Raw genomic sequence first — 26,232 nt, forward strand, 5'->3', positions numbered from 1 at the left:
GTCCCCAAGCATGGAAGCTCTCTGAAAAAAGGCCAAAAAGCTGTCCTTGAGTTTTTATAGAGGCTTTATTACTTAGTCATGATTAACTGAGTCACTGGCCATTGGCTGATTCAACCTCTACCCCTCTCCCTTCCTCAGACATCAGGGAGTGGGACTGGTAGTTGCAAGCCTTAATCACAGGGTTGGTCCCACCCTTGGGCAATCAGTCCCCACCCTTGGGTGGAGTCCAAAAATCATCTTCATTAATAATAAAATACCCATTGCACCTTTATTGCTCTGAAGGGTTTTCCAGATGAAGACCAAATATAGCTGAAAAATACATTTTGGTCATCTGAATGACCAAATATATATTTCTTATAAATCTTTATATTGCAGTAGGATATAGGTATATAATAGGCATCCATATATAGATATATATATATGTACACACACATACATGCATATATTTCATTATTGGCTTGGCACACAGATTCAAAGAAGCTAAGAACAATGTAAAAGCAGGACATTTGGGAAGGCACTTGGTTGGCCCTTGAGTTTCTGCCCAACTCTAGAAAACCTGTGATTTTTGTGTTGATGGAGAGCAGGGAAGAACAGGAAATAAACTGTAGGATGAAACGTCTAATAAGAAACCCATTACATAAGTAGGATCTGTGAACACTACAGAGTTAGTGTATAAGTGAACAAGAAATAAAGTCAAGCTTCAAAGTATGAGTATGCAATAAAAGACTGTAAAGAATGATAACATGGATTTGAAAATGATCCAAGGACTCGTAGAAATAAGAATATCAGTAACAATACTGTGACTTTTATTCATCCCTTGATCGGAAGTCTGCAAAGCACACAATAAGATATCAAGAAAGAAATAAAATAAATACATATTATAAAGGAAGAAAAAACATTCATAGTTATTGAATGATTATATGATAGTCAAGATTGAAATTGCAGAAGAATCTTTATGTCAGTTACTAGAATTAATAAGAGGATTAGCAAGATGGCTCAATATAAAATCAATATACAAATATATTAAATTGTATTCAACAGCAACAATATATTAGACAATATATTTCAAATATAAAATACTCTATTTAATATCAAACTGTTAAAGTGCCTAGAAATAAATCCAACAAAAAAATGCAAGCTTGTGATATAAATCTAATTAAATTGAAATATAGCCAATGTTTATGACTGAAAGACTCAATGCCATAAAAATATATTTTCTTTAAGTTGAATGATATTCCAACCAAAACTCCAACATAAAATTTTATGGAATTTAACAAGCTGAATCTAAAATTTGCATGGAAGATTGAATGACCAAAAATAGTTTAGACAATTCTGAGAGAGAAGATCAAAGTAGATAGAATGACGATAAAAAATATTAAGATCTAATATAAAGCTAAGATATTAAGACAATGTAGTGACAAAGTGCTAAACAAATATTCAAATGGAACAAAACAGAGATATCAGAACAGACGTGTGCATATATGGAAATTTGATTTATGACAATGTAGACATTATAGATCACAGTGGAAAGAATATTTTTTAAATTTATTTTAAATAATTTATCCTAAGATAATTGGCTACCCATAAAAAAGTGAAATTGAATCCATAATTCATATATGTACAAAAATCAATTCTAGGTAGATTAAAAACTTAAATGTGATTAGCAAACTATACAAATGTTAAAAGACAGAGAATTAATATCTACAAATCATTAAAAAAAAGACAAACAACTCAGTAAAAAATTGGGCAAAAGAATGAACAGACATTTCACAGAGGGGAAAACACAACAGATTCTTTTAGCAATAGTTGCGCCTCGGATAAACCTCATTGGCTACGATACTGCCACTGCGCAAAGTGAACAGGTTCTTAATCATATGAAAATATGTTCCACCTGGTATCAAGCAAGAAAATTCAAATTAAAACCATCTTGAGGGCGCCTGGCTGGCTCAGTTGGTTAAGCGACTGCCTTCGGCTCAGGTCTTGATCCTGGAGTCCCGGGATCGAGTCCCGCATCGGGCTCCCTGCTCGGCAGGGAGTCTGCTTCTCCCTCTGACCCTCCCCCCTCGCATGTGCTCTCTCTCTCTCTCATTCTCTCTCTCAAATAAATAAATAAAATCTTTTTAAAAAAAAAACCATCTTGATATCTTTTCACATATACGAGATTGGGGGAAAAAACTGAAATGGACAATGCTGATATTGGCTAGAATGTGAGTTGACTGGAATGCTCATTTATCCAGGAGATGTGTATAATTGCACAACCATTTGGAAACAGTTTGGCATCACCTACTAAAGCTGGACATTTGTGTATTCTCATCATCAGTATACTCTCTGTTATATGCCGTAAAGAAAATCTTGTTTGAATCCATGGCAACTTTTTTTCTAAGTTTATGGAAGCTTCATTTAATATAACAAAACTTTTAGAATAGTTAAAATGTTGAGCAAGCATAAAATAGATATATGCATCAGAAATATCATAAAATGGAATATTATATACTAGTACAAAATTAAATTTCAGCTATATACATCTAGGTAGACTAAAGAAAAAATTATGAACCAATTGGAATATGCTTCCATTTATATCCATTTCAACCTAGACAAAACTGAACTTTATATTATTTAGTGTTTAATACAAATGTAAAAAAAAAAAGTAAAAACAAGTGGATGATCAAAATGATATTCAGAAAAGAGAATAAACTTGTTAGTAAAGAGGTGTTAGATTAAAGGATTCTAATTGACTAGTTATATTCTGTTTCTTTGGCTATGTGGTAGCTAAAAGGAAATTTATTTCTTTTTCTTTTAACTGTAATAGACACATGTTTTATATGCTGTCATATGTATATTTCATAATAAAGAATAACAAGATGTGATCCAAATTTAGTCTACTCCTACATTAATATAACACATAGTTATTGAATGCCTTTAATCTGGCATTTTATTGATGTTAAATTGAATAGATAATTCTGTTTTTTTCAAAAAGCTAAATATCTAGTATAGCTATAGACAAGCACACCAGAAATAACATTACAGTATTATCACAAGTTCCATGATAAACCTGTGCACAGAGAAAAGACAGTTAAACTGGTCTGGAGTTTGGAGCTTTCGTAGAAGACTTCTTATAGATGTGACAGCTGAGCTGAGCATTGAAAAATGCATGAAAAGATTTTAACCAAGAGAACAGTCCCAAGAAATGCATTCCAGGAAGAGCCAAACGTATGTGAGGAGGCAAACATCCTAGAGAAAGCAGGCTTTTTAAAGAGCTTAATAAAAGTGGTAATTTGTTGGCAATCACCATCTGATTGCCTAAGTCTTTTGAAAGGAAAAACTATTACATTCTTGAGGGGCAAAAAAAAAAAAAAAAAGAATAGTCTTAGAAGGTGTCGGACAGAATCTAGCCCTTTTCCAGCGTGGTGGCATGGTATATTCCTGTTGACGCAACACTTAAACAGGAAGCTACCAAAGGAATCAAAATTTTATAATTCATTTTTTAGCTTGATGTTATACCAACAGAGTGGGTCTGGAAAGTTGATTAGGCAAGAAACTTATGTTTTAAATTAAAACTGGTTAAACGTCTTGAAAAGATAAAAGGATTTAAAAAATTCTCTTCTACTGTCTTATCAGAGAAGTAGAGCTACTCAATAAAATAGAGGAAATTATATATTAAAAATAAAAACAAAAACAAGCATTGGAGGGTTCAGAGAAGGCTACCATAAATCAGAAATAGGTTCACAAGGAAGGCAAGAAGCTAAATTAAGAAATGTATTCATCTTAACTCTAACACATCCAACTCAAAGCATGGTGATTAAAATATTGAATATCTTAAAATGGGAGAGGGAGCTTACAAAAATTGGCAAAAGAACTGAGAAAAGTTTATCCTAGAGAAGGACAGACTCAAGAGTGAAGAAAACTGGTCTCCAGTCCATCAGTCTTGGATAATTACAGTGAAGTAAATTTTGGAGTAATATGAGGAAGAACTTTCTGACTATCAGATAGCCTAAATAGACGGTGCCTGGGTGGGGCAGTTGGTTGAGTGCCTGACTCTTGGTTTTGGCTCAGGTCGTGAACTCAGGGGTTGTGAGGTTGAGCCCTGCATCGGGCTCTATGCTCAGCACAGTCTGCTTCGGATTCTCTATCTCTCTGCCCCTCCAGTTCATGTTTTTTCTCTCTCTCTCTCAAATAAATAAATAAATCTTTAAAACAAACAAACAAACAAAACAACAACAAGAAAAAAAACAAGAATAGCCTAAATAGGAAATGAGTTTGAGTTTTCTTGGTGTGGTGAGATCTCTATCTCTAAGATTATCTTAGTAGAAACTAGATAGTTAATAGGCAGAAGTGATAATAGAGGTGTTATCAGAGGCAATGAATATTACAGTCTCTTCTAAACTATGGACTTTATCTTTTTGAGTACTGCTTTTCATGTTTTCTTTCCATATTTTTATTGTATCCATTTGTAACAGTGTTTCATGACAGAGAACTTTAAATAATGCCATTTCTGAAATGAATAAATGGTTGTATATAGAATTTTACAGAAATAGAAATACACAAATGAGCACAAGTTATCTCTTAACTCACATGAAGTTTATAATTTGAATAGTAAAGTGTGATAAGACATGAAATACCTTTTGAGATATTCTTAATAATAAATTGTCTCAAAACTAAATTGCTATAAAAGCCATGAAGTAATTTTAGTCCTTGCCCAGGCCAGTAGCAGGAAAATGGTCCAGGTCACTGCTGCTTCTGAATTCCTAGACCTAGCTGTAACTTTCCCACGTGGTAAGAATGTTGTATGAGGACACGCAAACCCTGTTGCTCAGGATTCCAGAAAAGTACAGAAAAAAATACCCTAAAAATATAGACTGTCTATGCAATTTATTTGTGATTATTGCAGAAAACACCAGGTTCGTGTGCATCAGTTGATGGGAGCCTACAAATGATAGTTACTACATAAAAGACCTTCACAACAGCAAATTGCACTTAAAATAAACCCAATACATTCTTCTGAGTCTTTAGATGACTTCAAATAGTTCAAAAAGTCAGTGAGAGTGTGCAGATTTAGTACATCACAGTGAAAAATCATGATCTAAAAATCCAACAACCCTGAAGCCAAGTATGTTTTTGCTTTCCTCTACAGAAACCAAAAATCATTCAAATCATTCATGTCCTGCATGAATTCAAGCTATAAGATGAGAAGAGTTATCCATGATTTCCAAGCCTAGGTGGTGTATTTCCTACTTGTTCTCCATCTTCAATTAAGCAGTGTTTGTTGATTTATATTCTGTCGGAAATGTTATATATATTTGATTAAAGGGTCTCCTAAAATTTCTCTTTTAAAACCATTGGACAAGATGATCTTTATGATCCCATACAGCTCTAAATTCCATGAGATCATAAACTGTGCCTGTCTTTCACACCTCCCATTCTCACCTCTCAGAATTGCCTAACAGTACTTAAGAAATATTGCTGTATAGATGAATGAATAAATAAAAGGTGAATTAATATAATTCATAGTGCTAGAGTTAAGTCCGGTAAGGCATATACAGAGCATTACCAAGAAGTATCTTTTAAATGTTTTGTTATAAACACAAGTTCATTCATTTATCAAAACTGTATCAAGTACTTTACGGTGTGCAAGTGCTATTCTGCAAGGGTGGAATACATCAGCAAACAAAGTACAAAAGCACAGACAATAAATAACAGACAAATAAATGCGTAGCTTGTAGAAGGTGATGGCCACTATAGAAATTAATCAGTAAAATGTGGAACAATGTGTAAAAGGGGCTCAAGAGGGCCCAGGCTGAGGAGGTGGTAGGTTTTAGCAATAAATAGCATGAGCTTGGAAGACTTCATTGAGAAAGTGACATATGATCAAGGATCTGAAGATGATAACCAAATCAGCCATGGAGAATACCTGGCAGAAAAGAGTTCTAGGCAGAAGAAATAGCTGGTGTAATGTCTCTAAGACAGGTGCACACATGAGATACACAAAGAACAGGAGATAGGACAATGTTTCTAGACTGGGGAGAGTAAATACAGGATAGTAGAAGATACAATTTTCTTAGTCGGCTTAAGCTGCCACAAGAGAAATGTACTGTGGCTTAAACAACAGAAATGTACTTCTGACCATTCTGAAAGCCAGAAATCCCCAATCAAGGTCCAGCAGAGATGGTTTCTTATGAGAGCCCTCTTCCTGACTTAAAAATGGCCAGCTTCTCACTGTATGCTCACATGACCTTTCCTTGTTGAGTGCATGCATAGAGAAAGAGAAAGATCTCTCTCTTCCTCTTCTTATAAAAGCCTCCATTCCCAGGACCCCACCCTGATGATCTCATTTTACCTTAACTACCATCTTAAGTCCTATCTCCAAATATAGTCACCTTGGGGGTTAAAGCTTCAATATGCGAATCGGGATTGGGGGGTGATCTCCATAGCACAGATCAACAAGATAAAGTTTGGGGGCAGAGCATATCATATAGGGCCTTGTAGACCATGATAAAGACATGGGCTGAATATCTGTGGAATTTTCTATGCAAGGGAGTTTTATAATCTGTGTTCTGTCAAGCCATAGAATTTTTTCTTCCCATTATTTTTGCCTTTTTACTTAAGGGCTGAAATGGCAAGAGACAAAAGCTAAGAAGATACTCAAACTTGAGTCTCAAATGTCAACTTTGAATACTGGTTTTGAATATAATTGGAATAATTTGCCTGAACTTATTAATTGAATTCTATATCACAAACCTTGGAATTAAAGCCCTTTAATTTAACATGCAAATCTATGCAGAAGCATGCAAAACAGTATTCATAAAGCAACTGAAACATATCTTCAGACTTTACTATAGGGGTCAAATAAAGGAGGCGGCAGGGAACACAAATTCTTTAAGGAGAGTTTTTGTATGACCTAGTATGCCAAAACATACAGTGGATGTATACTGGTAAACTGACCAGTTAAGCCAAAAATGAGGTGAGACACTGTTCAATTTAATTACATAAATTCCTACTGCATGCTTACAATGTATACTAATGGTCTAATAGGTAATGTACAAATAGGTCATGTAATTGTCACCAAGGATCAACTATTGAGCACATATATGCCAGGAAATTTTGGCAGGCATCCTGCCATTTAACTAGGAAGTTCCCTGTCTACTAAAAGAATCTAATTCAATTTTGTTCAATGTCATTAAGAAAAAAATAAATGTAAAGTATAGGAAGTAGTTACTGTTACACCTCAGAATTATTATCAAAGCTGAGTTAATTGTAAAAATTTTATAAGCATGTATTATTTTAAATCTTATAACAATAATAATAATAATAGTAATAATATCACCATCAACAGTGACTCACAATGTTTTATTCCTAAACCAGTTTTCTTTATGTGACAGAGTAACAGAACCTTCCCGCCAGTGTCCCCCCACCTCCCACACACACACTGCAAATCTATAAGAAGGAAAAAGGGAAGAAATTGCACTCATTTGTATATCAGTCCAAGCAGGACCTGAGAGATCAACTGTTTAATCTTCTCATTTTACAGATGAGGAAAGAGACCCAGAGAGGTTAAATAGTGAAATGTGAAATTGAGATGATTTGCTCTCACACAGATTGAATGGCTTTATCCCTATACTACCCACTCAGCTCCACATTTGGTCAAACAAATAAATGAATAATTTTTTTTTTAAAGATTTTTTTTATTTATTTGACAGTGAGAGAGGGAACATAAGCAGTGGGAGTGGGAAAGGGAGGAGCAGGCTTCCCGCGGAGCAGGGAGCCCGATGCGGGGCTCGATCCCAGGACCCTGGGATCATGACCCAAGCTGAAGGCAGACGCTTAACGACTGAGCCACCCAGGCGCCCCTAAATGAATAATTTTTTAAATGATTTCTGCACCATAAGACTGACTAAAATATACACTTCGCTGTAAGCTTTACCAATCAAGCACAGATTTCAACCCTTAAAAAGAGGAATAACATTTTCTCACGATGATCAGACTACAAAATTTCTCTCATTTATGTGTGTTCGCTAGGTCTACAAGCTATTTTATTGGTATTTTTGTTAAAGCTCACCCAAGAAAAGCTGTTTAGCCTTCCATCCTATTTCAGACACATCCAGCAAATCAGTTTTCAAACACTAAAGGAAGAGAGACATCCAAACAAAAAATTAGCTTCCATGCATAGATTTCTCTAAATGAGGAATTTCACACAAGCTGGATCTGTGCTCTTTATCTACACTAAACCATATTACAAAAAGAATGCCTTAAGAACAAAAACGTAAGGTCACAAAAGACCTTTGTTATGACCCCATGCACCCAAGGGTCATTGCTCTATTGCAATCAGTGCTTATTGTTACAGTAATAAGGTTGTGACTTCTGTAACTGTCATGAGTTATAACCCTGAAAGCAATATGAAGCAAAGAAACCAGCAAAGCTGACCCAACAAAGACGGATATAAAATTAGCACTGGACTAGAGATAACTTTATGCCAGTTGCTAAGGGCAACGTACAACTGATGGATAATGTAATAACACACATTAAGCCACACTTACACTAAGTAAGTTCACAACATCATTAATATCCGTAGCAGCAGGGGCACCAAGCTGACTGAGGTAAGCAAAGGTGTTGATGATGACTATACCTTAGGGAAAGGCCTAACCACTTAATGACCTGATAGGATGCATAACAGGAGGGGGGAAAAGGACACTGTGCTCTCGGCTTCATTTGTCCTTGCTTTTAACTTAAAGAGCCCCTGGAAGTCTGTTCCTCTCCACTGCTGCCACATTTTACATGTCCCTCCTACTGAAGATAAGGGATGTATCTTTCTTTTTATAATCTTACGGACATACATCATCAAGTCTCTTAGTTTCTAGTGTGTTCCAACTGCTCTTCCCCACACATAGGCTGTTTCTCTGGTATACTTATTATTTTTCTCTTTATCTCTTTTTTATTTTATCTCTTTTTCAGAAAGGTTGAAAACTAGCTTCTGTGAAGCACACCCCTGCCTGTCTTCTGCTCTACATCAGAATGGGGTTGGGTGTGTGGATGAGGAGAAGAAAAGAAAATAGAGTGTGTGTGGATCTTGTACAAGCATGAAGGCTATCTCTAGACAAAATCATGAAGGCAGAAACAGAATCTGGCAACCACCACCTCCTTAAATTCATCACTCCCTGTTCCGAGGTTTCCAGCCATGTGGTTAACTAGACCATCTAGTATGGTGTGCCAAATGTGGATCCTTCTTTGTCCTTCTTCCCAATGAATGCCCTCACCATCATCCCCTTAGGAGCCAGTTGATTTAATAACTTGATAGCTGTTGCTAATTAATTTGAATCATTTTCTGATAGAAAAATGCCTTAACTGGAAGGAGTGAATTAACCACAGCAACTTTAGACATTATGACTGAATATCTGAAATCTGGAGCAGAGATGGCTTGAACATGGGATATTCTAGCTTCCTTAAATAATACCCTCTAGCAGTCAGCAGTTCTATGTTCAGTAGGATGGACTTGACATATATGAAAGCCAGGGACAGAGGATGTTAGAACTTTTCAAGGACCTTAGAGATTACCTAGTCAACCACTCCTGCTTTGCATTTGAGAATTTAAGTAGCTTGTCCAAAATCAGATAGCAGTGATTGTAACCACAGCGGTCCTAGAGGGCCCTTAACAAATAATAACCTCAGAATCAGGTGAGCATTTTGAGATCTGTCGATGAAAAACATAGGCTCTGGATGTCAGATTGCCTAGGTTTGAATCCTGGGTCCAGCATTTCCTAAGGCTCTCTAACTCTGGGCAAATTACTTAACTTCCATGTACCTTTTTCCTCACCTGCAAAATTGGATTAATAAAATGATGTACTTCACTGGGCCACTGGAATGGCTATGAGGACTTAATAAAATAATAAATGTAAAACACTTAGCCTGGAACATGGTAAGTGCTCAATAAATTTTAGTCGTTATTAAAGAAATGGCTGAAAAGTCAACAGGGGTGGTCTGTACTTAGTGTTGTCTTCTTATCTCCTTTTATCTTGCCTCTAAGTCTTCCTTCTTCTTCTTTCTCTCCAAATTCATTGCTCTCTTCCAAGAATGCCTCAGTAAGGCCAAGATGTAGTTCGTGTTGTAAATGCAATTCCTAAAACAATTCTAGACACATAGGAGGTACGTGATAAATACTGGTAGAATAAATGTATACCAGATCTGAAATCTGCACTATCTCCAATAACAGATACAGCTGTGTTAAAATTTTTCAGAAAGGACAATGCCTCTTTCTTTCTTTTTTATTCTTTTGCTGTGACAATTTATTCCTAAGATATTTTTGGAAATCTGCCTTCCCCTCTATAATCTCCAATGACTAGGGCTAAATCACCTTTACACTTCCCAAGAAACTGGAGCCCAAACTGCTCTGTGCTTATAGCCTATAGGAAGGTGTGGCCATGCTTCAGGTTTGCTGCACAAAGCACACTGCTTTGTCATCTGCAGAAACTAATATTGTTGCTGAATTGAGTCAAAATCATTGTAAGCCTAAAGATCAGAATTGGAGTCTCAAGTTTACTATTAAACATCTGTGTAATCTTGGACAATTTATAGTCTCTCTGGGTCTTAATTTCTATCTCTATAAAAGTGAAAAATTAGATTAAATGATTTATTTCTTTTTTTAAGATTTATTTATTCATTTTAGAAAGATAGAGGGTGAGAGAGAGAGAGCATGGGGCAGGGAGGGGAGAGAGAATCTTAAGCAGACTCCACACTGAGCACGGAGCTCAACATGGGGCTTGATCTCACAACCCCAAGATCACGACCTAAGCCAAAACTAAGAGTCGGATGCTTAACTGACTGCACCACTCAGGCGTCCCAGATGATTTATTTCTAAGATCTTTTTTCATTCTAAGGACCCTAGGCTATTTAACTAGGAAATACAGTTGCTTTGTAACTAACAAGCTTTTATAAGTGTATGTTTGATATCCTGGAATTCCACTTTAACAGCATTTACTCTGAAATCTATGGAACCTCATGGTCTTTTTCCAGTTACAGTTTTGGAGGGACCACACTATTGTATCTTAAGAGACTTCGGCTCCCAATTCACTTCCACCTTAGAGTCAGAGTTACACTAACCGGAAGTCCTAGTTATAGGCCACACATTAACAAGGTTTACAAGCGACAAGAAACATTGCAAAGAAAATATTTCTGACATGATTTCATGCTCAGGAGCACAGCAGTTTTGTGGTTCCTATCCATTGGAGACATCTTACTGAGTATTGAGGACATAAGTTTGCATATCGTGAATGCTATTCATGAGGTAAGAACCTACCTGGCCGATTCCTTTATTCTTCTTTATTACACTCTGGCTCAAGTAAATTCTTAGTATGACCTAGAGGAAACTCACTTTCTATTCTCTCTGTACCTCGGTTTCCTCAACTATAAAATGATAATAACGATATCTATTTTATTGATTTGTTGGAAGGGTCAAGAGAAAATAAAACTGTAAATTCACTGTGTTAAACCCATTCTATAAAATGTTAAGTATTTTATGAGTTTTGAGCACTCAGTTATTCCCTCAAGTTTCTTTCTGTTCCAGTTTTACTCCTGCAACAAAATCCTAGGATCTTTAAACATAGGGATCACATTATTTACTATAGTGAAGCAAGCACTGAAAGAAGTAGCAGAAAACCTAGTACCACTCTGAACTGACAGTAGTCACTCTAATATGAGGCCTATAACCTTAAATGAGTATTTAGATTTTCTGAGACTTGTGTTTCAAAAAAAAAAATCTGTAAAATAATGATACAATTCTGTCTAGTATGACAATCACAAGCGATAACGTAAGTGAAATATTTTTAGCTGTAAATACCTTCTCGAATAAAATACCTAATTTTTGTTCTAAGACCTCAATGTTTAGTTCTGGGCACACATTAAGCACTAAATAAGAATGTGGCAATACAGACAATCGGAGTGGGAAAGAACCACAGGGACTAACTAATTCATTTTTCTTTTCAAGCGCAGAAATTCACTGATAAATTAATTTCAGCTTTCAAGGGTCATACTAAAACTTATACGTTAACATGTCGACTGATAGTGTACTTTGTTCTTCCAGAAATGTCCAGGGGTCTGGATCCACTTATGATGATACAAGAGTAGATAATCTACACAAGTTCCCTAAACCACAAGAAAAGTGAAATGATGGTGCGTTTACCTAAAATGATTTCTGTATGTAAAATAAGAAATTTTTATTTAAAAAAAAATGAAAGACATGATGGCACTAACACAACTCATGGAAGGAGAATAAATGGGCACTATGGGAATTTTGTCACATAATAGAAAACTCTTTGATATACAGATGATCATAATGAGACAATCCATCAAATCAGTTTGGGCATTGATTCTCTCATCACCTGTATGAGCTCCACTGTAAATTAATTTAACACTCATTTTATAAATTTCAGTCTTAGGACTGTTCAAAGCACTGAACCTGACTTTGTCTAAAAGAACTGCTTCTTCCAGTACCTATAATGTCTCTAATCAATCTGTTAATGGAGGCACCTCAGACTTTTAGTTTCAGCCAATTACTTATGAGAAGTTGGTGCACTGCCTCACTTAAGACAGCATAATAGTACTGGGGCAGATAATTTAAATCTAGAGCTTCTTAAGCCAGCTGCTTCATTAAGAGGTAAGCCAGTAACTGATATTTTTAATTTAACATTCTTTTCTAGAGATCTCCTATCAATCGGGATGTGTGCCACGGTAATACCCTCATAAAGGAAGAAGTCAAAACAGGCTTGAAACTGTGTAGTGGAGAAATAAAAGAAATAGATCTGGAGTTATTTTTCAGGATCCAAATGATTCACTTGGTAGTTACCAAATACCAACCCTAAATTCAAATGCTTTGAAATAGGAGGGATTAAGAGATTGTAAAAAGGATGTGGGGGTTATGGAAATTCAAATCAGCAGCAAAAAGAGGGGGAAATGGCTCCAAATAGGGCAATCTCTGAAGGTTAGAAAGATAATGAAAAATCAGATGGTATTTCTCTATATGAGTTTACCATCTGGTTTTTAGATGACTCACACATTAAAAGTTCATGCTGGACACCTTAGCTGATCCAGACGGAGATAAGACAGAGGAAGAGGAAACAATTAGTTAATACAAGATGGAATGCATTAATGTGCTCAGATACACATAAACAGAATGCGTACAATCACAGTTCAGAGAAGAAAGAGCATAGTATGGGTAGGTCTTCAAAAAAGACTGGCTAAAAGATTTTTCATCATGGTTAATTGGTTGCATAAAATATGATTTCTGGTATATATATATATTTTTAAAGATTTTATTTATTTTTTTTAGAGAGCGAGCGAGAGAGAAACAGCATGAGAGGGGAGAGGGTCAGAGGGAGAAGCAGGCTCCCCGCTGAGCCGGGAGCCCGATGTGGGACTCGATCCCAGGACCCTGGGATCATGACCTGAGCCAAAGGCAGATGCTTAACCATCTGAGCCACCCAGGTGCCCAGATTTTTGGTATATTTTAAGAGTGAACATTTTTAAAATAAAACAGCTAGATAATTTGTTAAAAAGTATCTGGAAGAACCTAAATATCATATCAATCTGATACCAAACAAATCCATTTGAAAAGTTGCTAAGTAAGATTTCCTCTGAATCAGAAATTTTATACTATATCTTCTACCTCTTGGATTCATATTCCGTTTCAATTACCATATACAATCATATCTTAATGTAACACATTCTGTGCTCATCTTCCTTGTCACAAAATGTAAATGAAAATGTAAATTGAAATGTTTTTATTAAATTTCCTTTGACTCCAACTTAGATTTAATAGTACACAATCGCTTTGGCTTAATATTATTCAATTTGAGTTATTTATTAAATATAAAAAGTAAACTACTAGAAATTATTTCTTAATGAATTGGGTAGATTATCATTTTTAATTAGTTCATGTATCATAAAAGAATACAAATTATTTGTAAAATGATAATGGAATCAATAACAATTCTATTCCTATTTTTTTGTTTGCTTTCAAAATGTATCTGCTGAGAAAATGTGTTCCTAGAAATAAGGAGATGTGAATAGGAGGAGTTTTATTTTAGCAATACTACTCAATTCTTTGAACATTTTCTGAGGTACATATAAATAATCACGTTGTGATCTATCATTTTTAATGATCTATTAGCTGACAATTCAATTAGATTTTTCCTCTATTTTGTTGAATGCCACAAATGGTTCCATAAATGCTATTATTCAGTCATTAGAATCTTTTACTTTCTCTGTTTCAGCAAAGAGTTTACTAAACACTTTACCAAAAACCTATTAAATAGACCTGTTCCTCTTCCACTTAGAGGCACCTTGTTTGACTTGGTAAATACAAAGTTAGGTAAAACTTAAAAATGCTCTTATATTGTCATACGTTTTAAATACAATTTCATCAAAAGCTTGGAGTCACTGATTTAGTTCATTCAGTTTATGGAAATTGCACATCATATAACCTGATTGGTATGAATTACAGCCAGTATTTATTATCAAACCAATCAGCCAAGTCAGATTTAATTTCCAGCACAGCAAACTGACTTGATTTTTCAATCCATATAAATAAGTTAATATTCATGCCCATGACAAGCAGCTAACATCTGAATTCTCCAAGTAAGTAGGTAAATAGATGATAGATGATGGTACATACTTAAGTCAAGAAAACTTTGTCATAAGTTTGTTACTGGACAAAATAAGCCAAATTGGTATTTCTTTCTAATGTTCTCTTCTGTTTGTTTTCATGAGTCTCTCCCTGAGGATTAATACATTCTTTAACAAAATAAGGAGATAAATAGGAAAGGTAGTTAAAAGGAAATTGCAACCATTCCCACTGCTCCACACTAAAGACATCCAAACACATGCCAAAATATTCCAATTCTAATTCTACATTTTTCCAAATAAGTATATACATCAGAAACAAAACATAATATTCCATGCATATAGGTATAATTTCATAGGTATTTTTGTAGCATAGATTATTGATTTTCCATGTCCATAAAGGGAGGTAATAATGAGAGAGTGCCAAAATGGCAGACTAACTAAATACATCACCTTTGCAGTATGACTTAATCATTAAAGTGACTCTAGTACTAATACTCCCCATTTACAAAATCCTTATCACCTTTGAAGTGTTTTCCCATCAGTATCAGCCCAGGTGCAACCAGGAAGCACAAACCACTCTTGCTCTTTCACAGTGAATGAATTTAATACAGTGAATTTTGTACATAGTTAATAAGAGAACTAAGAAGCCATGTAAGAGATGGTGAGGCAACTGAGAGATGGGCAGAAGCTGGAAGCTGCTACTCCCAGGGTTAGAGGGACTACAGGAGGAAGCGATAACACCAGACCATGGAAGAGGGACCTTCTGGCAAGAATGCCAACGCAGTGAGACCTGTCCTACCAGAGGTGGGACCTTGGGGAAGATGGTGGCTGGTGCAGGCTGGGACCAAGGCGGAGCCCCAGCCAGACATGCCGCCTAGAGAAGGGGAACAGAAGACCAATACCCAGGCCTTTCCATAACTCTCCTCATTGAATTTTTAAAATCCGCTTCCCGTTGGCTGAAACTATGAAGTCAGAAAACAAGGGAGCATTTACAGTTTCCTGCAACACAGAGGAGCAAGGAAAGAGCAGAGACTGGATCATAGAGCAAACACATAATTGGCAGGTACAGCATCCATCAATTGATTCTTGCAACCACTTTATGACCTAAATGACATATTCCAAGGATTCTTTGTTTCTTTATTTTTCACTTTTTTTTTTTTTTTTTAAAGATGAGGCCGTTGGAGTTTAAAAAGTTCAAGCTGCCAAGAAGAGTTGGATCTGAACCTCAAACTTGGGCCTTTTATTCTAGTCCTCTCTCAAGAACAAAACAGAACTTGGTATACCATTTTAATCTTTCAGATTTAAGCTTATGGGGGAAAATATGCTTTGTGGACATTTGGGCTTAAAATGAGGAAAGGCAACACAATGAAATGAGCTTCATAGTTGCCAGTGTCCTGTATTGAGATTATTCATGCTGCTTATGAATCAATAACCTGAGTATAGAATTTGTAATTACGTATATGATAAATATCTCTAGTGTTAAAGAAACTTTAGCCAGGACTATCATTCATCTTCTCAGCAGAGAAAGAAAAAGCCAGATTCACTAATGACTTAATGTTGCCCCAGCCTTGTAAGTAAGCTATTGCCACAAAAGCATATTCTCATGAGTATTCTCTGAAATAACATAAAGGTGGTTTACTGTGGAGATAGATTGGGGACGGTTTCTCTTACAGCCTCTGCTATAGCTCTTCTCTCTGCAGGGTAATATGACAGTCTAGGAGGGAAGAAATAATATCAACAGTAAAAATTCATAGGTGAGAGCCTATGTGTCCCTGAAATTGAGTGTATGTGTGTGTGTCTGTGCGTGTAATTGTTGATCTGCAATAACTATTGCATTATTAGGATGCACAGCTGAGATTCTATATTGCATAATTCTTTTGCTTTTATCACACATTTTATTCTGACCTGAACTTGGAAATTGTGAATCTTCCCGTAGAGAAAAGGAAAAAAAGAAAATGGCAGACACTGTTAGCCATTCCCTCTAAATACCGGCTCACCAGGCTACAGACCCCAGCAAATTTTACAGTATATAAAACGATTCTCGGCTTTGGACACCCAAGAGTTGTTACAGGCAAATATCTGTGTGATTTAATATCTTGCCAAGAAGAACCCTTGAAACCACGGGAAGCAGGGAGAAATATCACTGATATTCAGAATTTTTGTCGGCTGTCTGCTCTTGACACTCAGGAGGGGACATTCAGGGAATGTTGAGTTTGTGGAGAGGGTAACACAAACATTGCTGCAATTAATTATAGTCCTTTTCCAGGGCTTTGAGAACAGAATCCATTGTCAGAAGAGACTGAACTCCCATAGAAGGAAATTAATCCAACATTTTCCCAATGGTATTTGGGGCAATGCACATTTTTTGCAATCTAGGGAAAGTTTAGCATCTCTTATGAGTCTGAAACCTGTGAACAGTGAATCAAATTCTGAGATATGACTAACCAGTTTCTTCCAAAGTCATCCAAGAGTGATTGGTAGTGTCATTGACAATGATAATAGCGTTTATCCGAAGAACAGAAGGAAGCAAAATTATGAACCTCTTGTTTTCCTTTTTAATTAGCAATATTACTTGGGGCTCCATAATATTTTTTCATTTGCCACGAAGGATACCATGCTTTGTGGGCTATTATAAGTCTGCAGCCAGATCTCATTAAATGAGAAGAGTGGCTGTTCTCAATTAAATTTATTCTGTGTGGATCAAACCAAATTCCTTTCTGTATTAATTTTCTATTTGCTGGTAACAAATTGCCATAAACTTCAGTGGCTCAAAACAACAAAAATTTATTATTTCATAGTTTCTGTGGGTCAGGATTCTAGGCACAGGCTAGTTGGGTACTGTGCTGAGGGTTTCACAGTTTGAATTCAAAGTGTCCCCAGACCGTGATCTCATCTGAGGCTTGGGACCCTCTTCCAAACTCACAGGTTGCTGGAGTGGTTCATTTTCCTGTGGTTCTATGACTGAGGTCCCAATTTCCTTGCTCGTTGTCTGCTGAGAACCACTCTCAGTTCCTAGAGACTGGCCTTCTTATCTCTTGGCCCCCTCCTTTACAACATAGCTATTTGCTGTCCTCTGGGTCAGCAGGAGAAAATCTCTGTGATGCTTTATGACTCAGGGTGACTGGGTGGCTCAGTTGGTTAAGCATCTGCCTTCGGCTCAGGTCATGATCCCAGGGTCCTGGGATGGAGCCCCACATCACACTCCCTGCTAGGAGAGGAATCTGCTTCTCCCTCTCCCCCTGCCCCTCCCCCCTCCCCACTCATGTATTCTCTCGTGCATGCACACACTCTCTCTCTCTCTCACTCTCTCTCAAATGAATAAATAAAATCTTTTTAAAAAAATCCTGCTCAGACTCAAGGGAAGGAAATTATAGAGGGTGTGCACACCAAAGAGCATCTATCTTGGAGACTATCTTAGAATTCTATCTACCACAATTTTCATGAATTCATTTTGCAGATTGTATATCTTCGTGTTAGAATAATTGTAACTATCTCAGAAGACCAAGTATTTTACGTAAATTCTTGCTAGATAATGTATCATAGTTACCGTAAATTATGATTTTATATAGATAAAGTTTGAGACTGGTAAAAACGATCATAACACCTGAATATATTTATAAAGAAATATAATTGACCAACAAATAATGCATATTCTAGATTAAACCAAATATATGCAAATGTTAGGTGTTAGCTATATATTCCCATTTTGTCCATGATCAGAGAAATCCTCTATTACTCGTGATCACTTTTAATACATAAAATTCTAAACACAAGTAGCAGCTCTATTACTATGTAAGTAGTCACTGCATGGTATTATTTGGTTGTAAGCATATTTATCTAGGGCAAATGGTAAATGTGTACATATCTTTTTATTTTTTTAAAGATTTTTATTTATTTATTTAACAGAGAGAGAGAGAGAGAGAGCACAAGTAGGCAGAGCGGCAGACAGAGGGAGAGGGAGACGCAGGCTCTCTGCTGAGCAGGGAGCCCGATGAGGGGCTCGATCCCAGGACCCTGGGATCATGACCTGAGCCGAAGGCAGACTCTTAACCTACTGAGCCACTCAGACGCCCCATATGTGTACATATCTTTAAGGTCACAGAGTAAGGACAAACCTAGAAGTTTGACTCAGGATCAAGTCCTTAATCAAGGTATGGTACATACTACATTAACACAGGCTGGGCAAGCACAAGCTTTTGTTCTGTCCTTTGCAAATGCTTGCAACTGACAAAAGAGCGGAAATAGTCATTTTTAGGTCATACCATGATCTAAAAAAAGGTTTCAGTGTTTCTCATGGTACTTCTTAAATAGCACTTATCAAAAGGGACAATAGTCTTAACTAATAAGCCTCGTGGAATAAAATGGAATGATGTCCTTCCTACAATTTAGAGATGATGTCAATCTAGCTCACGGTAGGTTCTAAAACAGCAACGTATGAAATATAGCTTTACTCTTTAATAAGCATCTTCTTAGGAAAAGCAAGAAGGAACAAGTCATTATTAACTGTGTCTGTTTTCAAAAAAAAGGAAACATCAGTTCACTGTTTTCAAATGGGCCAAGGAAATCAATAAGCATTTTTTTTAAATAGGCAAGCGGTGGTTTGGAAGAGAATTCAGGTATGTGAAAATAGTCCTGAATTGCCACTAATTTCTTTTTTTCTTTTCTTTTTTTTTTAAGATTTTATTTATTTATTTGACAGACAGAGAGTTAGCGAGAGCAGGAACACAAGCAGGGGGAGGGGGAGAGGGAGAAACAGACTCCCCGCCAAGCAGGGAGCCCGATGTGAGGCTCCATCCCAAGACTCTGGGATCATGACCTGAGCCAAAGGCAGACGCTTAACAGCTGAGCCACCCAGGCGCCCCAACCAACTAATTTCTTTTAATAGTGTGGAATGATGAGTGTTTCTGTGTGTGTCTATACTTTATGGAATAATTTATGTTTTTTAAAGATTTTATTTATTTATTTGAGAGAGAGAGAACAAGCAGTGGGGAGGGGCAGACAGAGAGAGAGAGAAGCAGATTCCCCACTGAGCACGGAGCCCGATGCTCATCCCAGGACCTGGAGATCATGACCTGAGCCCAAGGCAGGCGCTTAACCGACTGAACCATCCAGGCGCCCCTTTATGGAATAATTTAAAGTCTACTCTGGCTTGACGTGTGATGCCTACTCCCAGAGACTGATGAAAGAAGTTTTATGCAAAAGTTTGCTACTGTGGTTATTGCTAAAATGCTACATGGTTGCTCTAAATTAATGATATTTAAACATTTCCCTCAGTAATTTTACGTCTCAATTGAAAGGAAGATACATTTTAGGAGTGTACTGTTTTTTTATTCCTTTAAACTAAATGCTCCTTATAATACAAAACAGCACTCAGTGATCCAAGCAGACATTCATTTATAATATTAATAGAAGACATGTTCCATGCTAATCCATCTCATTAATATTAAAGAAAGGACTCCAAGACTGGTGAGCACTTAATCATCTGCAATTAGCACCTAACTGTTAATTCTATGGAGGGCTCTTAGGGAGAGAAGCAGAAGAAGTAGCTCCCGTTTCCTAAATGTTAGTTGATTTAACTTAGAGTATTTAATTCTGGGAAAACTCAGTAATTAGAACTATTCATGTAGCTAGACAAGTTTAATTGATCAGTTAAAAATAAAAGAGTCCCCCACTGAGAGCAATCACAAGATATACATTTTGGAAATGTCCGTGACATAGCCATTTTGCTAATTTATTTCATTAGGTTCGATGTACTTCTAGGCCAATGGATTTGGCATCGGAGCAGAGGTGAATCAACTTCCAGCTCCGGCTACCCCAACACAGATCCCAAAATCCAATTAGCAGAATGGGCAGGTTGTCTGGTTTGGCTCCAACTAGAGCAGCTTGCTTCCTCAATATCAACTCAACCTGAAAAAAAGAATGCTTGTGAGGCTCCTACTTTAAGACTAAAAAGAGCGTCAAGACCCAGAATAGGAGCTCTATGCCAATGACTTAGAGCAAAATCAAGCTTCCCACTGTGGTGTGGCCTCACTGCTTTCCTTCTACATTCATCCTGCCATTTAATGGGCTCTCTCTCCCAGCTCTGAAATCTGCCTCTTTTATAGGAGCAGATCCTATTATCAATCATTTGTTGAAAACTTCTTGGAAGAAATCAAAGGCTTTGGGAGAATCTATTACAAAGCACTGAAAGGGACTTGACCACAGGGTAGCCATGCTTTAAGAAAAGGAATCTGTTTGCCCCGTTTTATTGACCCAGTTCTTCTTAAAGCTACTTCCAGCACCATTTCTTTTTTTTTTTTTATCGAAGAAACGCTGAGGTTGGCAAGATTCCTTAAAAGGCAGTGGGATTCCTTAAAATGAGCAGAGACAGTCTTGTCCATCTCTTCTGTTAATGTCATTTGCTCAGTTAGTAATGATGGAGTGCCCCCAGGACATACCACACCAAATGTTATCTGTGGCAACTTTTAGCTCCAGTTCCACTGCCAAGTCAAGCAAACGAACCAGATTTCACTAGGCACAATTCCGACAGTTTCCCATTACTGTGACAATCAAGGCATTTTTTAACCTGTTGTTTTAGTTAATGTTTGCAAAAATTCTGATCCTACTCTCTTGCCATCTTTCCCACACACCTTGCTCATTTTGTGATGCGCTGTTATCTGTCAGTTGCTCTTCTTCCTTTCTACGTATTTTGTTGTGGTGGTGGTTGCCCTCTTCCTAGTCTTAAACTTGACTCTGCTTCTATTCGCTTTTGATAACAAGGCCATCTGCTCCCTTCGCCAAATGTTAGCCTCTTATTTTACAGCAGTTTTCCAGATGTGTGTGGACACCACAGCTGCATGGCCATTGCAGATGGCGTGGAGAAATCTGTTTCCAGCCTTCTGCCTTGCAATATACCCTAATCTTCACCAGCTGTATCGAAGTGCCTCAGCCTTTAAGGATTTGGATGAAAAACCATGGGTAAAACAACAAAAGCCTTCACCATCAGACACATACCAGCCATAAGGCTCCCTCATGGCATAGGATAAACCAGAAACAGCATTCCAAAGGAGTCCTGTTGAAGAACTCCGTGTGTACACAGAAGATTACTGTGTAAACCGTATCTGCAAACACACTCCGTAGATGGTAAATAGCAGGTACCAGGTTTTGAGATTCCCATTCATCTGGAGATGCCCCGAAAGAGCCCATGAGTTCCGAGGGCAGATTTGGAGGACCCTCGTGAGAGTCCATGATTAGGAACAGCATATACATGGGAGTGCGGCACAGAGTCTCACAGATCATGGATTTGTTTTCGTCTTTCAAGCTTACTTATGCAAGATGCTGAACCTATTTGAGGCTGTTTCCTCATCTGTAAGATTAAGATAATAATAAAGTTTATATCATAGGATTGTCTGAGGATTATCTAATGCCCTGCACTTAGCACTGTGCCTGGCACGTACTAACTGCTTGTAAGTGACAGTTACCAAAATTAGTATCATTTTAAGTAGACGTTTAGATAGGTGGCTTCTGGCATTCCTTTCCTTGACATCTAGCAAGTCCAAAAATCTTCTCTCAAATATTCCATGAAAAACAAAGACAGGGAATAGTTGGGTTTCAAAAGAGCCCACTGCGTGTTGCATGCAACACAAAAAGACATAGATGTCAGCCAAGAAAACAGGTAAGGAAAGGTGCCATTAAGCTGGAAAGTGAGACTTGTCTTGCATTAGTCACTATTGTGAACTCCAGAACGAAACCTCAGGTTGTGTGTAACTGCACAGATTTGTTGTTTGTGTGTTTACTGTCTCTCACAGAGTTCACTGGACTGTGATTGGGTTGTGGTATATTTAAAATAAATGAAACGAGGATAGTTTATTTTTTCTTTCTAACACTTTATATTTAACAAAGCTAGGCATGGAGGAAAGGACGTAGAAGCTGGGGTTTAAATTCCAGTTTAAGGGCCTGGGTGGCTCAGTTGGTTAAGTGGCTGACTCGGCTCAGGTCATGATCTTACGGTCGTGAGATTGAGCCCCGTGTCAAGCTCTGTGCTCAGCTCTCTTTCCCTCTCACTCCAGCTCACGTTCACTCTCTCTCTCTCTCTCTCTCAAATAAATAAATGCAGTCTTTAAAAAAAAAAAAATTCTAGTTTAGCCGTTATTCGCTGTGGGACATTAAGCAAATGTGAAACTTCCCTAGGCCTTAGTTTCTACATCTTTAAAATAGGAGAAATGATGCCCATTTAGCAATAGTTACTGAAAAGACAAATAATTCTTTTAAAATGCCTACTAGTTTTCTGGAGCATAATAACATTTACTAAAGGGAACTATTATTACTACAATCAATCTTCATAATAACTTTATTAGATTTCTATTGCCGTGTAACAAATAACCACAAAGATAGCAGCTTAAAATGATACCCATTTATTAGTTCACATTTCTGTAGGTCAGAAGTCCAAACATGCAGTGGCTGGGTTCTCTACTTAGAGTCTTACAAAACTAAAATAAAGGGATCAGATGGGCTGTGTTCTCATCTGGGGTTCACAGTTTTCTTCCTAGCTCTTTTGACTGTGGCAGAATTCATTGTTATAGGACTAAGTTCTCTGTTTCCTTGCTGGCTGTCAGCCTGGCTGTCTAGCTCCTAGAGGCCATTCACATTCCTTGACACAGGGTCCCCTTCATCTTTAAAGCTAGCAATGGAGCATCGCCTTTGCATAGAATCCCTCACACACTTCAAATGAATCTCTTCTGCCAGGAAGAGTTGCATTCCATTTCTGTGCTGGACCTGATTAGATCAGGTCCCAGGAGCACAGTTTTCTTTTCTTAGTCAACTGAGTTGGAACCTTAATTACACCTTAAAAGATCCCTTCACTCCAGCATGTTGATTAGTGTTTGATTGAATATTTGAGAGAAGGTATATATACACCAGAGGTCAGGAATCTTGAAGGATATCTTAAAATTCTGCCTATGATAATAATCTAGAGAGACAAGTGTTATTCGTATTATTACTTTCGAGTAAACTGAGATTCCAAAGGTTTCATTGACTTGCCCAAGGACATTCAGCTGAGAATCAGTTCTTAACAGAATATCCCCATAGGACATTTTACAATGGTTGGAGACATTTTTGGTTGTTACAACTGGGGATAAGCTGGAAAACTGTTATCTGGTCCAGGTTAAAATTCTATTAATATACAAGAAGAAGAGAACAGACACTGGGGACCAGTGGCGGTCTCTGCCAAATATTATACTCATTTATGCCAGGCAATTCACTGAGAATGCCGCTGGAATGTAGTGGAAACAGTCTTCAGCCAGTTTCTATGCCCTACAAATATATGTCAATAAGAAGCTTTCAGTATGATGTAGAATTTCTCAAATTCAGCAATAATGCCATGTTAGGCCAGATAATTCATTATAAGGAGAGGTCTTGTTTATGGTAGGATATTTCACAGCCTCCTTGGCATCTATCTACTAGAAGTCAGAAGTGCTACCCCACCTCCCACTGCCATGTTCTGAGGAACAGAAATTTCTCCTGGGGGAGGAGTGAAATCACCGTTAGTTGAGAACCACTGCTCAGGGAAGAAGCAATCCTTCCCTCAACTCTCCTCCCTTTTCCATTGGCTTGAAGGCAGACCTGGTGCTTATAGCCAGGGCAACCATCACGAGCCACAATTTGAAAACCAAATGTTGTGGATGCTGGAACCAGCACGGAGAGAGCCTGGACTGCTGACACCTAAATTGTTACAAGTGATGGAAACAAATTATGTCTTGTTTATATCACCCTAATATAGGTTTCTTTCTTACTGAAGCTGTTATTTTTATCCTAACTAATACCCATTTCCTCCCAAAGCCACTCTTCCAGAGCTGGTAAGTGTTACACATATTGTCCATTACTTTACAATCTTGAGGCTCTGTTTCCTTTTTGTTATTCCGCACATTATCTTTATGATATAGCCTGCCCCCAAAGAGGCGATACTTACAATGAGAGTCTGTACTTGATTCTTCAGTAAATACATAGTTTGTTTGACCTGTTCCAATAACCCAAATGCAGGTTTCTGTCGTAAACATTTGTTTCACAAGCAGATGCATCCAAATTGAAATGTTCCTTTTCATGGTTGCAGTGAAATATCCATTTGCTTTGAGGCCATTAAGGACTGCTGAACGCTTTTGTAAATGTTTCCACAGGCTGTTGGCCACCCCAGGCCTATTTCTCTCCCACCACTCAAGAATTTCCTAATGGTCAGGAACTCCTGAGAGATTTGCCCTAGAGTTCAGTGGTTGCTTGATGGACGTGATTATCAAAGTGATCCTGCATTTGGGAAAGTGAAGATGGATTTTTTTTTTTTTATCAGAACAACTTGTTGTCCCAGTGAATACATTACTCTCTTTGGATCTATTAAGCATATATAAGAAGCTCTATTAATGCTTTCAAGCCATTTGTCAGTAGTTTATTAAATGGTGTTTTGCAACCTTGAGAAATTACCTCCATATCACATGCTGGAGATAGTTTTTCTGCTGTAACAACAAAATATTTTTTAATAGTAGTACTTTTTTTCTAAATAAAGACGAAAACCTAGGAAAGAAAATGAACTTGGATCTATTTATACCTATTGACACTAGATGTTGCCTGTGACTTGCCTCTGGAACTTATCTGAATGTCTTCCCCCCTCATATCCATCTTCCGAAATGCTACCTGTACTCCAAGGTTCGGTCTTACTCCCTTTTTAAATAACTACAAGCCTCAAAGCTCCTGCCAGCCGCCCAGCTCTATAATGAAGAAAGTGTGTGTGTGTGTGTGTATTTTAAAATGTATATTTATTGTGGCTTCATCCCTGTTACACCAGTGTAACACATCCCTTCATATTTATTGTGGCTTCATCATTTAACCTGGTGGGTTAAATCTGTCCTGCTGCCCTGAAAACATTTCACTGGAAAAAAGATTGTGCAAAAGTCAGAAGCAACTACCTTATATGTATGCTGAACAACTATCACACCAAAGCATCTTCACTAAACCTTCTGCCTACTAGCAGAGGGTGGCAAACTAGCCAGAGAAGGCTCTTTTTGCAAGAAAAAGTGCCATAAGGTAAATCATTCGAGTTTAGGTTGTTATGCTCTGAAACAAAAACCTGTTGATCATCCCCTTCTTGATGGCATGGGGACCCCTCTAAGCAAAGACATCGTTAAAGGGAGTGGTGTCCTAATATCCCATGTCACAGCATACTCTTGAAATAAATTGTCATAAAATTCCAGTTACTAGGGAAGCATCTTTCTTCTTTAAAAATGTATACAGATTAATATGTGGATGTGCATTATAGCATTCATCTTAATCTGCCTTCCATCAAAGTTAAATAAAAATAAGAAATTTAGAAGATTCAGAAACAATAGCTAGGATTTGTTCAGCATTTACTATATATCAGGTCTCACCTTCACTTTATCATTTAATCCTCTCAGCTCAAAAAAGTGATAGGCTTATTATACTCATTTAACTGCTGAAGAAACTGAAACCTACAAAAAGTACATGCATATGCCTGTGTGTGTGTGTGCACGTGCGCACAGGTGTGATTTTTCCCAAGATCATCTAGGTAGTAAATGGCAAAGCTAATATTCAAACCCAAGCTGTCTTAGAAAAATAAATACAGGGGCACTTGGGTGGTACAGT

At 37.3% G+C, this 26,232-nt stretch overlaps 1 non-coding gene across 1 annotated transcript; it reads right to left on the reverse strand.

Annotated features, from left to right (window-relative positions):
* Window positions 1-1,720: 1,720 nt before the first annotated feature.
* LOC118020532 lies at window positions 1,721-1,857 on the reverse strand. Its single transcript, XR_004681940.1, has one exon. It is a non-coding gene; the product is annotated as a U4 spliceosomal RNA (small nuclear RNA).
* Window positions 1,858-26,232: the final 24,375 nt, after the last annotated feature.

Source organism: Mirounga leonina, unplaced genomic scaffold, assembly GCF_011800145.1.
Source record: "Mirounga leonina isolate KUSES-001 unplaced genomic scaffold, KU_Mleo_1.0 Mir_173, whole genome shotgun sequence".
Lineage (NCBI taxonomy): Eukaryota > Metazoa > Chordata > Mammalia > Carnivora > Phocidae > Mirounga > Mirounga leonina.